The sequence below is a fragment of the Pinus tabuliformis genome, chromosome 3_2 (genome assembly GCF_031772625.1).
Source record: "Pinus tabuliformis cultivar Carrire ecotype Pingquan chromosome 3_2, CPIR1, whole genome shotgun sequence".
NCBI classification, from domain to species: domain Eukaryota; kingdom Viridiplantae; phylum Streptophyta; class Pinopsida; order Pinales; family Pinaceae; genus Pinus; species Pinus tabuliformis.
In genome coordinates, this window is record NC_142302.1 from 1,158,835,282 (window position 1) to 1,158,847,468 (window position 12,187).

Consider the following 12,187-nt stretch of genomic DNA (forward strand, 5'->3'; position numbering starts at 1 on the left):
ACTTCTGGAAGAAGCTGTAATCAGTTGACCTTGTTCCTTTAGGGGTTGGAACAACACTTTTAGGGACTTAGGAGCCCTTGGTTTATGGACATTTTATGCTTGGGGTTGCAGTGCCAAAAAATGTCTATAACAGTGTGGAGCTTGATTATGTTCTTTATTCAGAGGTATCACTGCATTGGACCCCATTTTGTAATGCGGCAGCAACGCCGTCTGTAATATTGGCACTGCAAGGGGGGTCAGGGGGGAGTGGCTATGATCTTTGGGAGCCTCACTTAGCAAGAGAATAGGGGCAACGCCCCTGAAGCTAAAAATAGATGTAAAATTGCCTTGTAAAATGTTGTAATTTTGTAGTCAATCTGGGTCATTCATTAGGCACAGATCTGACAATAGAATTTATGTTTAATTTAGGGTTTTTTTTCCCTAGAAGGCAACCCCTCGCTATATATGAGGAAATTCTATTGTGTCTATGTAGATCTATATTCTGAGTGAGCAAGAGAGAGGATATTGTGTGAGAGCGAAGAGGGAATTACAGTGGATATGTTGTAAGTTGTATCTCGAGTTTGATGGATAATATAAAATGAAGGACTGGTTGTTTCTCCGTGGACGTAGCCCAAATTGGGTGAACCACGTATATCTGTGTCTCTCTTGTTTTATGTGTTTTTTGTGTCTATAGTTATGCAATATATTTTATGTTTTCCTTTTCTTTGTAATATATAATTTTCTAACAACTGGTATCAGAGTCGAAGGTCTATTTAACTGATAAACTTGTAGGAGAGAAGGGTTCCTAGTTCAAGTGGGAGCAATGGCTGAAGATGGTAGGTTTAGAGTCGAAAAATTTAATGGCCAAAACTACGAACTATGGAAGATGGAGATGGAAGATTATTTGTACCAGAAATATCTGTACCAACCATTGAGCGGAAAGACAAAGAAACCGATGAGTATGACAGACACATAATGGGATATTCTCGACAGAAAGGCACTTGGAACAATATGGCTGTGCCAAGCGGCATCGGTAGCCTTTAATATTTCAAAGGAAATGACAACATAGGGTTTAATGTCGGTATTGGCCATACTATATGAAAAGCCCTCGGCCTCAAATAAGTTATTTCTTATGAGGCATTTATTTAATATGAAGATGTTAGAAGGTGGATCTATTGTTGCTCATTTAAATGAATTTAATACAGTTACCAGTCAGTTAAGTTCTGTACGCGTAACTTTTGATGATGAAGTTAGGACTCTGTTATTTCTGTGCTCATTGCCAGAAAGTTGGAATGGTTTATTTATGGCCATTAGTAACTTTATCTCTGGATCTAGTACTTTAAAGTTTGATGATGTTTCGGTGCAATCCTTAGTGAGGAAATGCGACGGAAAAGCTCTAGTGAGACATCAAGTAATGCTTTGACTGCAGAGACTAGGGGAAGAAAAATGGAAGGAGGAAAGAGCCCACGATATCGCAGTAAGTCAAGGAAAGGAAGATCCAAGTCCAGATTGGGGATAGTGTGCTGGAAATGCAGGAAGAAAGGACATATGAAGAAAGATTGCAAGTCTCATAAGGGAAAAGAAGGAGACGCACAACAAGAAAACAATCATGAAGCGAATGTGACAGGTGATGTGTTGCAAGATGCTTTAATTCTTTCATTAGATAATATTATTGATGCTTGGGTGGTAGGTTTAGGGGCCTCATTCCATGCCACACCTGATAGGAAACATTTTCATGATTATGTTCAAGGATATTTTGGACAGGTTCGATTGGGTGATGATAAATCCTGTAAAACCATTAGAATGGGTACAATTTCCATAAAGCAATGGAATGGAAATCAATGGCTATTGATGGAGGTAAGGCATGTTCCAGATCTGAAGAAAAATCTAATTTCAACAAGGCAGTTGGGAGGTGAAGGCTGTGTGATTACTTTTATAGATAAAACCTGGAACGTCACTAAAGGATCCCTGGTAATAGCAAAAGGAGAAAAGGTTGGTACATTATATTTATGCAATGGCATTTCTAATTTTGTTAATTCTTTAACCTCTATAGGAGAAGATATGGAATTTTGGCATCATAGGCTTGGGCACATGAGTGAGAAGGGGATGCAGGTTCTTCACTCAAGAAATTTGTTTCCAAGTTTGAAGCATGTTGATTTAAAATTCTGTGAGAATTATGTTTATGGAAAATAGAAGAGAGTTAGATTCCTCAGAGTTGGGAAAGAAAAGAAGAGTGAAAAATTAGAGCTTGTACATATAGATGTATGGAGACCTACTCAGGTATCATCTCTCAGTGGCTCTCGTTATTATGTTACGTTTTTTTATGATGTGACCAGAAAAACCTAGATTTAAATTATTCGAAATAAATCTGATTTATTTGATACATTCAAGAATGGAAAGCTTTGGTTGAAAATGAGATAGGAAAAAGGTTGAAGTGTCTCAGACCAGACAATGGAGGTGAATATTGCAGCAAAGAGTTTGATAGGTACTGTTCAGAGAATGGAATTCACAGAGAGAAGACAGTTCCAAGAACACCACAAGAAAATGGTGCGTCAAAAAGGATGAACAGGACAATCATGGAGCATGCAAGGTGCATGAGATTGCATGCAAGATTTCCTTTACAATTTTAGGCAGATGTTGTAGATACTGTTGTTTATCTAATAAACATAGGGCCTTCAATTTCCTTGGATGGTGGTATTCCAGAGGAGGCATGGACAGGTAAAAAGGTAAACTACTCATTTTGAAAGACTTTTGGTTCTGAAGCCATTATCCACATTAATAAATAAAATAGAACAAATCTTGAGGTAAAATCAAATAAATGTACCTTTATTTGATATGGTGTTAATGATTTTTGTTATTGCTTTTATGATTATGAAAAACACAAAATCATTAGGAGTAGAGATGTCATATTCAATGAAAAGGTTTTATATAAGGATCATATGCAGGAAAAGAAACAAGAAAAAGAAAACAGAGAATACACAGTCCTTGATGACATCACAAAAAAAGTGAAGGTGCCTAAAAATCATAATGATCAATAGCCACAACAACAACAACAACCACAACAGCAACAAGCACCTCAAACACTTGAAAGTGGTGTTAGAAGATCTACTAGGTTAAGTAGACCCCCTGAACGATACTCTCCTTCATTATATTATGTATTGTTGACCAATTCTGGTGAACCAGAATGTTCTAAATAAGCAGTGTAGGTAGAAACCAAGAAGAAGTGGGAGCAAGCCATGAAAGAAGAGATGGACTCCTTAGCACATAACCAAACTTGGGACTTAGTCAGGTTTCCTGCAAGTAAAACAACATTGCAGAATAAATGGGTTTATAAGTTTAAGGAGGAAGATGGAGGTAGAAAAAGGTATAAAGCTAGACTTGTGGTGAAGGGGTTTGCACAGAAAAAGGGTATAGATTTTGATGAGATATTTTCTCCTGTTGTTAAAATGACTTCAATCAGAACTATTTTAAGTGTAGTAGCAGTTGAAGATTTGCATCTTGAGCAGTTAGATGTAAAGACAACCTTTCTCCATGGGGATTTGGAGGAATAGATATATATGCAACAGCCACAAGGATATGAGGTAAAAGGGAAGGAGAAACTAGTGTGTAGGTTGAACAAGAGCTTGTATGGCTTAAAACAGGCTCCAAGGCAGTGGTATCTAAAATTTGACAGGTTTATGTCTAAACAAGGTTATATTAGGATCATTGTGTTTATCTCAAAAGGAAAAATGATGGCATCCATATTATATTGTTATTGTATTTAGATCATATTCTTGTTGCAGGATCTAACATGTAGGAAATAAATGTGCTCAAAAGAAAATTGGCGAACTCATTTGCAATGAAGGATTTGGGTGCTGCAAAACAAATCCTTGGTATGAGAACAACTAGAGACAGGAAGAATCGAAAATTAACATTGTCTCAGAGTGAGTACATAGAAAATGTGTTGAAAAGATTTAATATGAAAAATGCAAAACCAGTTAGTATACCTTTGGTTTCAAACTAAGTAAGGAGGTGTGTCCCAAGACTCAAGAAGAAATGGCTTATATGTCTAAAGTTCCATATGCATCAATAGTTGGAAGCTTCATGTATGCAATGGTTTGCACAAGGCCTGATATTGCACATGCAGTGGGAGTTGTATGCAGGTACATGAACAATCCAGGGAAAGAACATTGGATGGCAGTGAAGTGGATTCTCAGGTATTTTAGAGGTACCACAAATTAAGCATTATGCTTTGGTGGTTCAAACATTTCTCTAAAGGGATATGTTGATAGATATACAAGAAGGAGCATAATATGGTATGTGTTTGATGTAGGTGGAACAATTGTCAGTTGGGTTTCAAAACTGCAAAGTGTTGTTGCACTCTCAACAACAGAAGCAGAGTATGTTGCTACTACAGAGGCTAGTAAAGAAATGATTTGTTTACAAAGGTTTTTGGATGAATTGGGTAAGAAGTAGGAGTTGGGAAGGTTATACAATGACAGCCAGAGTGCCATACATCTTGCAAAGAACTCTGCATTTCATTCCAAGACTAAACATATATATCTCAAGTACCATTTCATATGGCCAACATTGGAAGATGGACGATTGAAGCTGGAAAAGATACACACTAGCTAGAATCCTACAGATATGTTAACAAAAATTGTAACCAAGGAGAAACTGAGATTCTGCTCAGTTTCAATTATTCTTCAAGTATGATGAAGAAGATGAGAAACAACTAGGTCCAAAGTGGATTCATTGTCCAGCAAATGAAGCAGTGGTGGAGTTGCTATAATCAGTCTCCAAGTGGGAGATTGTTGGGTGTGGAGCCTGATTATCTTCTTTATTCAGAGGTATCACCGCATTGGACCCCAGTTCGTAATGTGGCAGCAATTCCGCCTGTAATATTTGCGGTGCAAGGGGGGCGCAGGGGGGGCAGCGCCCTCGAAGCTAAAAATAGATGTAAAATTTCCGTGTAAAATGTTGTAATTTCATAGTCAATCTGGGTTGTTCATTAGGCGGAGATCTGATGATAGGAGTTATGTTTAATTTAGGGTTTTTTGCCCTAGAAGGAAACCCCTCGCTATATATGAGGAAATTGTATTGTGTCTATGTAGATCTGTATTCTGAGTGAGCAAGAGAGAGGAGATTGTGTAAGAGTGAAGAGGGAATTACAGTGGATCTCTTGTAGGTTGTATCTCTTGAGTTTGCTGGATAATATAAAAGGAAGGACTGGCGGATTCTCTGTGCACGTAGCCCAAATTTGGTGAACCATGTATATATGTGTCTCTCTTGTTTTATGTGTTTTCTGTGTCTACATTTCTGTAATATATTTTATGTGTTCCATTGCTCTGTAATATATAATTTTCTAACAATATCCTTCATCCTCACTAATTTTCCACAACCTTTCTTTCATTTGTTGATATTTTTAATCTTGTTGTCCAACACTTTTGATTATTTCTTCCATATTTTTTTGGTATGAACTTACTGTTTCCAAGTGATTTACTTGGTTTCCTCTACTCAAAGAATCAACAACCTTGGTTTCCTTACATTTTATGTATTTAATTTCAAATTCAAATTTGCTGAGCATGGCCAAAAATCTTGCTTGCCTAACATTCAACTTAAGTTGTCCAAAAAAATATTTGAGTCCGCTATGGTTTGATATAAGCATGAACTTTCTGCCAAGGAGGTAGTTCCTCCACATTTTTAAGGTATGAATTATGGTAGCAAATTCTAAATCACATGTCACATAATTTTCCTCATTCTTACTTAACTTTTGGGACTCATAACGCATTACTTTCCCTTGGTGCATTAAGATTCCACCAAGTCCCTCTTTGCAGGCATCAATACACACCACGAAATCCTTGTTAAGATTTACGATTCTCAGCACTTGTGCACTGGTGAGCAATCATTTTAACTTCTCAAAGATTTATGTACATTTTTTCAACCACTCCAATATTTTCCCTTTTCTCTCCAAGGCTGTAATGGGATGCTTTATTTTGGAGAAATTCCAAATAAATATTCTGTAATATCCTACCAATCCCATGAGTGATTCAACCTCATCCATGTTCTTTGGAGTTGGCCACTCCCTTCTGGCCTTGATATTTTTAGGGTCAACTGATACGCCTTCCTTAGAGATGATGTGCGATAAGTAATGTATCTTTGACTAGAAGTAATCACACTTGCTAAGATTTGTGTAGAGCTTATGTTCTCTCAAAAATTGTAACACTCTGTAGTATACCTAGGGGGGATAATATGGGGTACAAAGGGAGGTACCCAAGGGAATAATGTAATAATGGGATGGGCCATAGTAATAAATAAGGTGGTTAACCCGTATCATGTAAGGGACCACAAGTAGTTAGCAATAATAAGCCCATGGTATTAGATAGATAGTATTGAGGGAACCATGGTAATGACCCATGGTATTGTATGTAGGAAGCCTATATAGAGGCTAGAGACTCCCCATTGAGAGATCTCAAGGAATATTGTATGAACAGGCATATGGTTTGTGGAGTGTTCTCCTTCCTTAAGTAGTGAATGTATGGTGTTTCCCTACCTTAAGGGTTTGATTAATAAATTGAAGCATTTCTATCTTGTTATTTATTGGGTTTATTTGTATTATCATATATTTTTAGGTCAGATCTATAACAAGTGGTATTAGAGCACTTTCTTGGGCAAAGTGGAGATTTTTTTTTATTCTTGCAAGAATTTTTTGGGGTGACGAGTTGCAGATCATATTTGTACATTCTGGTGCAAAATATATAGAATATAATTGTAGATCTAAGTTTTTGGCAAAAAAATACCCAATTTGAAAAAAAAAATTGGCCGAATTGGAGTCTGGATGAGGGAGATATTGCTGATTTAAAAATTAGTTCGGTGGTAGACATTTTTCAGGGTGGCGAGGTTGCGGAGCAGATTTGTACGTTCTGGTGCAAAATATGCAGAATATAATTTCAGATCTAGAATTTTTGTGAAAAAATAACCAATTTAAAAAAAAAAAATAGTTGAATCGGTGTCCGGATGACGGAGATATCACTGATTTAAAATCAGCTTTTTTTTTTCAGAATTTTTTTGTGAGGTGGGACAGTTGCAGTGCGGATCTGAAATTCTAGTGCCTAGATCAGGATTTCTACCACATGGGAAGATGCAGAATGGTTGTTCCATTTCTAAAAACAGGTCATAATAGGGATTCTGAGCCTATATAGAGGCTATAGACTCCCCATTGAGAGATGTCAAGGATTATTGTATGAACAGGCATATGGCTTGTGGAGTGTTCTCCTTCCTTAAGGAGTGAATGTATGGTGTTGCCCTACTTTAAGGGTTTGATTAATAAAGTGAATCATTTCTATCTATATTCAAATCTTGTTATTTCTTGGGTTTATTTCTATTATCTTATACTTTCATATCAGATCTATAACAAGTGGTATCAGAGCTATAACACACTCCAGCCATATGATTTTCATGTTATTTTTCAATTTTTGAATCACCAATATGTCATCAACAAAAACAATGGTTAAGTTGTCCGAGTAAGGACGTAACACTTCATTCATCAGGCACATGAACACGGAAGGGGTTTTAGTAAGCCCAAAGGGTACCACTACGAATTCGTAGTGCCCATATATTGTTCTGAAAGAAGTTTTATGAATGTCTTCCTCCTTGATTCTTAATTGATGGTAGCCTAACCTCAAGTCAATGTAGTATACCTAGGGGGGATAATATGGGGTACATAGGGAGGTACCCAAGGGAGTAATGTAATGTGTTAGGTCCCTATAATACTAGTTTATTCCCTTAGTATTTGTTGGGCATGGAATCCCCCCAAGGCATGTTTTGGGGCTCATAGCCAAAGTTTTGACCAAATATTGTTGTAAAGACTTCGTGAATTGCAGGCGCGGAGCACGAAATGTATGATAGAGTCACAGGGTTGTCTTCCCTAGTCTTGTAATGTAATGTCAGCCTTCCCATGGTCCACGGACCATGGGATTGTATAAATAGAGCGAGGGTCTAAGTGTAAAAGAGAGCAAGCAAAGTAGAGAGAAGAAAGAATCTAAGTGGCTAAGTGTGTCTTGGGTTGTAGAGTAGGAGAAGGCTCTGCAGCTGAGTGCACAGAGGCCTAGTAGTCCACAACTAAATGCGCATACCCCTGTAGTTGAGTGCGCGGGGCGGAATCGAGTCTGTAATTTAGGAAGAAATTAATAAAGAGAAGTTTTGTTACAAATTTGTGTATCTGTTCTTCGGTTAATGCATGTTTGATATAAATTTCAAATATATTGTTTATTTACTCTGCACACCTGTATGAATGGTTTATATTGTTAAGTATAACTTAAAGAATGCAAGTAGGCTAAGTTAATCAATTAACATTGGAATATCAGTAAAGTCTTGGGTAACAATGCAGAATTGCAGCATTCAGCCCTTGAGTAGGGTTGTGTGGAGGCAGCATCTCAGGCTGCGAGGTAGGGGAAAGTGCACGTAGTGACGTGTGCACAGGGTTGAACCGCGGACCACTTGAACTCATCAGACATCTCCAGGGTGTGGAAACCTAGTTCTAGCACCCTCCCATACTAGTTCGGGTGAGACCTCAGTCCGCGCTATGCGGATTGTTGCCGAAAGGGCTAGTAGTACTGGGATTTGTTTGGCTAAATCAACTTTGAACCTAGGTCAGGCTTCAATAAGCCAAAAAATGGTTCTATTTCCAAGACCTGGATCTACATAAGAGATGTTTGATGTTGTGTCACTGGAATTCGACAAAGAAAGAAATTGAAGAGTGGTTGGACAGATATATTCACGAGTTTGCGGCGCAGGAAAACAAGAATCTGCGAGTATCGAAGGAAGAGTGGTTAGAGCACTACTTATATATGGAAATCCATGAAATTTTATTTGCATCCTTCCCCTCTGAGTTGTACGAGTGGATTGCAAAGCTAGAAGACATTCAAGGAAGGTGTAGGCTCGAAAAACCTATTATGTGGACTCCAGACTTGGTGCGCAGACTGGAAGCATCGGAGGATAAGATCGAGTGCATTGTGGACCATTGGCTCGATCGAATTATAAGAGGGTTTATCACCGAGTTCATTGTAGATACTCCAGTCAGCTATAGCGAGGAAAAATGACGCTTCCTCAAAGGACCGCGAGTGGGAGGATCTACAGAAACGAAGGTAGCAAAGAATTAGAGACTAGTCCCTTGATTTCACCTTCCCAGGAGAGCAAGGAGGAGCTCGTGAAAGTTTCACCAAGAAGTCCGATCAGTCTGATAAGACAACAAATTCCACGCATACCACCCCCACCTACACCACCACCAGTTTCACCATATTCACCCACATCTTCGCCCACACCACCTCCGCCTTCACCACAGTTCAATATGGCGAGCGCAATAAAGTTGTCGATGTTCAAAGGAGTAGGGAATGAAGATCCAGACCAATTTTGGTTCGTAGTAAAGGCTGTATGGGAAGCGCAAGGAGTCACGGATGACAATATAAAGAAGGCAACACTGGTCAGCGCCTTACAGGATCACGCACTGACGTGGTACATTAAGCATTCCAATGACAATTCAAACGCAGGGATCACGGATATCTAAGTTGTGCTAAACAGGGAATTTAGCAAGCCAAAATCAGAGACACAGTTGATTATCAGATTTAAGGAAATCATGATGCTTCCAGGTGAGACCCCCTGGGAGTTGGATCAAAGACTGAAGTGTATGATTCGTGAAGCCAACATGACCTTGATGGATGGGCAACATCGCACATGGTTTGTAGTGTCACTAACATCGCATCTAAGGAACGTGCTGTCACAACAAAAGCTATCAACTCAGGCCAAGGCCTTGGAGATCGCAATGAGACTGCATGAGACCCTAATACAACATCCTAACTTGGGAGTCCAACAGATCCACGTGCAGTTGAAAAACTTATGCCTTGAGATGCAGAGCTTGAAACAAGATAGGTCAGCTCACCCAGAAGCGCGCGAGGAGGTATGGTGCATAAAGTGCAAAGTCGAGGGACATGACAAGGACCATTGTCCAGTATTCAAAAACTACCTAGAGGGAGGAGGGCCAATGCCATTGAGACTAGAGGCACAAGCAGGACTGAGCGTGGTGCCTACATTATGTTGTGTGATTTGTCAGATAGGTGGGAAGCATGCTATAGATAACCGCCATCTATTACAAAAGTATACACAGATGTCCCAACACTTGTTGTGTAATTTCTGCAGGTCAGTAGGCCATGATGAGCATATTTGTAGATGTTATGAACTAATGATGGATCAGACTCCTACGTACAGAGTTCATACCGAAACGCAAGCCATCGATCAAAATGTAGGGATGGCGTGCACTAGATTTCAGGGGCGCGGACGAGGTCGAGGTGGAATGGGACTAGGAAGGAGTCACAGACAGCTGATTTGTTACAATTGTGGAGGGCCAGTGCATTATGCTCATGATTGTACAAATCCAACAATAGCATCATGTTTATATTGTACCTAGTTTGATCATGAGACAGAGGACTGCCCCACATTGATAACGAGGTTGTGTGATAAAGGAACACTCCAACCTCCCCCAACTCAAAACCTACAAATGATGAGGTTTGAGCCACATGAGGAGGACCCGAATGTAAACATCATGCTCCGAAGCAGTATCACGATAGGAGATGACAAGGGCAAGTAGCCCAAAGAGAGTGCCTAGGTTCGCAAGGCTCCAACAAAGGATGTAGAGTTCGATTTGGAGCACGCAAAGGAGACATTCATGGAAGCTAAGAAGAGCTTCACAGAGGCCTCCACTTCAAGTAGTAAAGACAAACTAGAAGAAGAAAGGGTATGGTTAAGGAAGAAAAGTGCTTTGATAGATGCAGAGGTCAGGAAGCTAGAGGACGAGATAAAGGAAGAGTTTCTCATCAAAAAAACTAGGATGATAAGGAAAGGTGCACACAATCATACTAACAAGTTTGAGAACTATCACCATGAATTGGTTAGTCTGATGCCTTGGCTTGGACCGCATATTTCTAAGTATAGTAACCACGGTAGCGCATTGCAAATGGTGAAATATGTGATGCCGATCGTAACAACACAAGGTGGGGATTCTCCAAGAACCATGATGGAGGGCAGGATGGACATCTACACGGGTAGTGCGACCACCTGACTAGCTGAGGGAAGGACAGTCTTAGCACTCCAGACAGTTGGAAGGGAGCGCAGGACTATAAACTATCCTAACCAAGAGTTGCATGGTATTGGAGATGCACGTAGAAGAAGAGAGCCACAAGGTCCACGACTGCGCACGGGGGCTACGCTGCCACGCAAGTTGGCCAGAAAGTGACAATTTAAATCACTATTCATGATGGGATGCTCGACTTGAGGCAAAATGGAGTGGGAGGCACACATTTAATACACGATTTATGGGCAAGATTTGGGAAAATCTACTGCCAAGAAAGCATTAATGGACCAGAATTGGGGGGAATGGTCGAATTCAAATTCAAAAGGTGTTATAAAACACAAAGGGCTACCCAGCAAACAACACTTGGTCATTTGAGAATTGAGTGATTAAGTGGAGCCCTGAGCATTGTGAATCGAGCATTGATTGAGCCCCAGAATTTGTGAGTGACAGAGTACAGGCCAGATACGATGACAACAACTAAGGATGGTCTGTGAATAGAAGAGGTAACTGCCGACGAGGCTGCGTAGGCCCTAATTGTGGAGGATGTTCCAGAAGGTGATGAGGTTGCGGTAGAGATCCCCAAATCACCGCGTATGCCAAGACCTTAGAAGGATAAGCAAGTAATGGCTCCTGTATGCTTGTCCCTGAGGAACCCATTGTGCAGAAAACTATCAATGGAAGAGAAGGGGAAAGTTGTCACACTTGAAACAGATGAGGAAGAAGAAGATTTGCAGGCCTTTATCATTGTAGAGGAAGAAGATGAAGGCATGGAGGGGGATACTCAACCTAGGCACTTGGCGATAAAACTACCCGCCTATGTCCCTCTGCGAAAAGGGAAGGCCAAAGTACCCAAAGTCCTAAACGAGACCAAGAGTTCAATCCAGACCCCGATCCTCCTAGATGGCATTACGTTTGAAGGCACACACCTAGGCCATGTGCTAGCTATGAAATTTGAAGATTGGGACCTCATTGACCATGAGGAGTTCCCTCACCTTGAGACAGGGAACCTCATGAAGTAGCACACCACAGGGGTAATACCAACATTGGAGCTACGGAAGTGGTTACGTGGTGTGGAAAATGCCGGGATGCTAAACCTACTTTGGG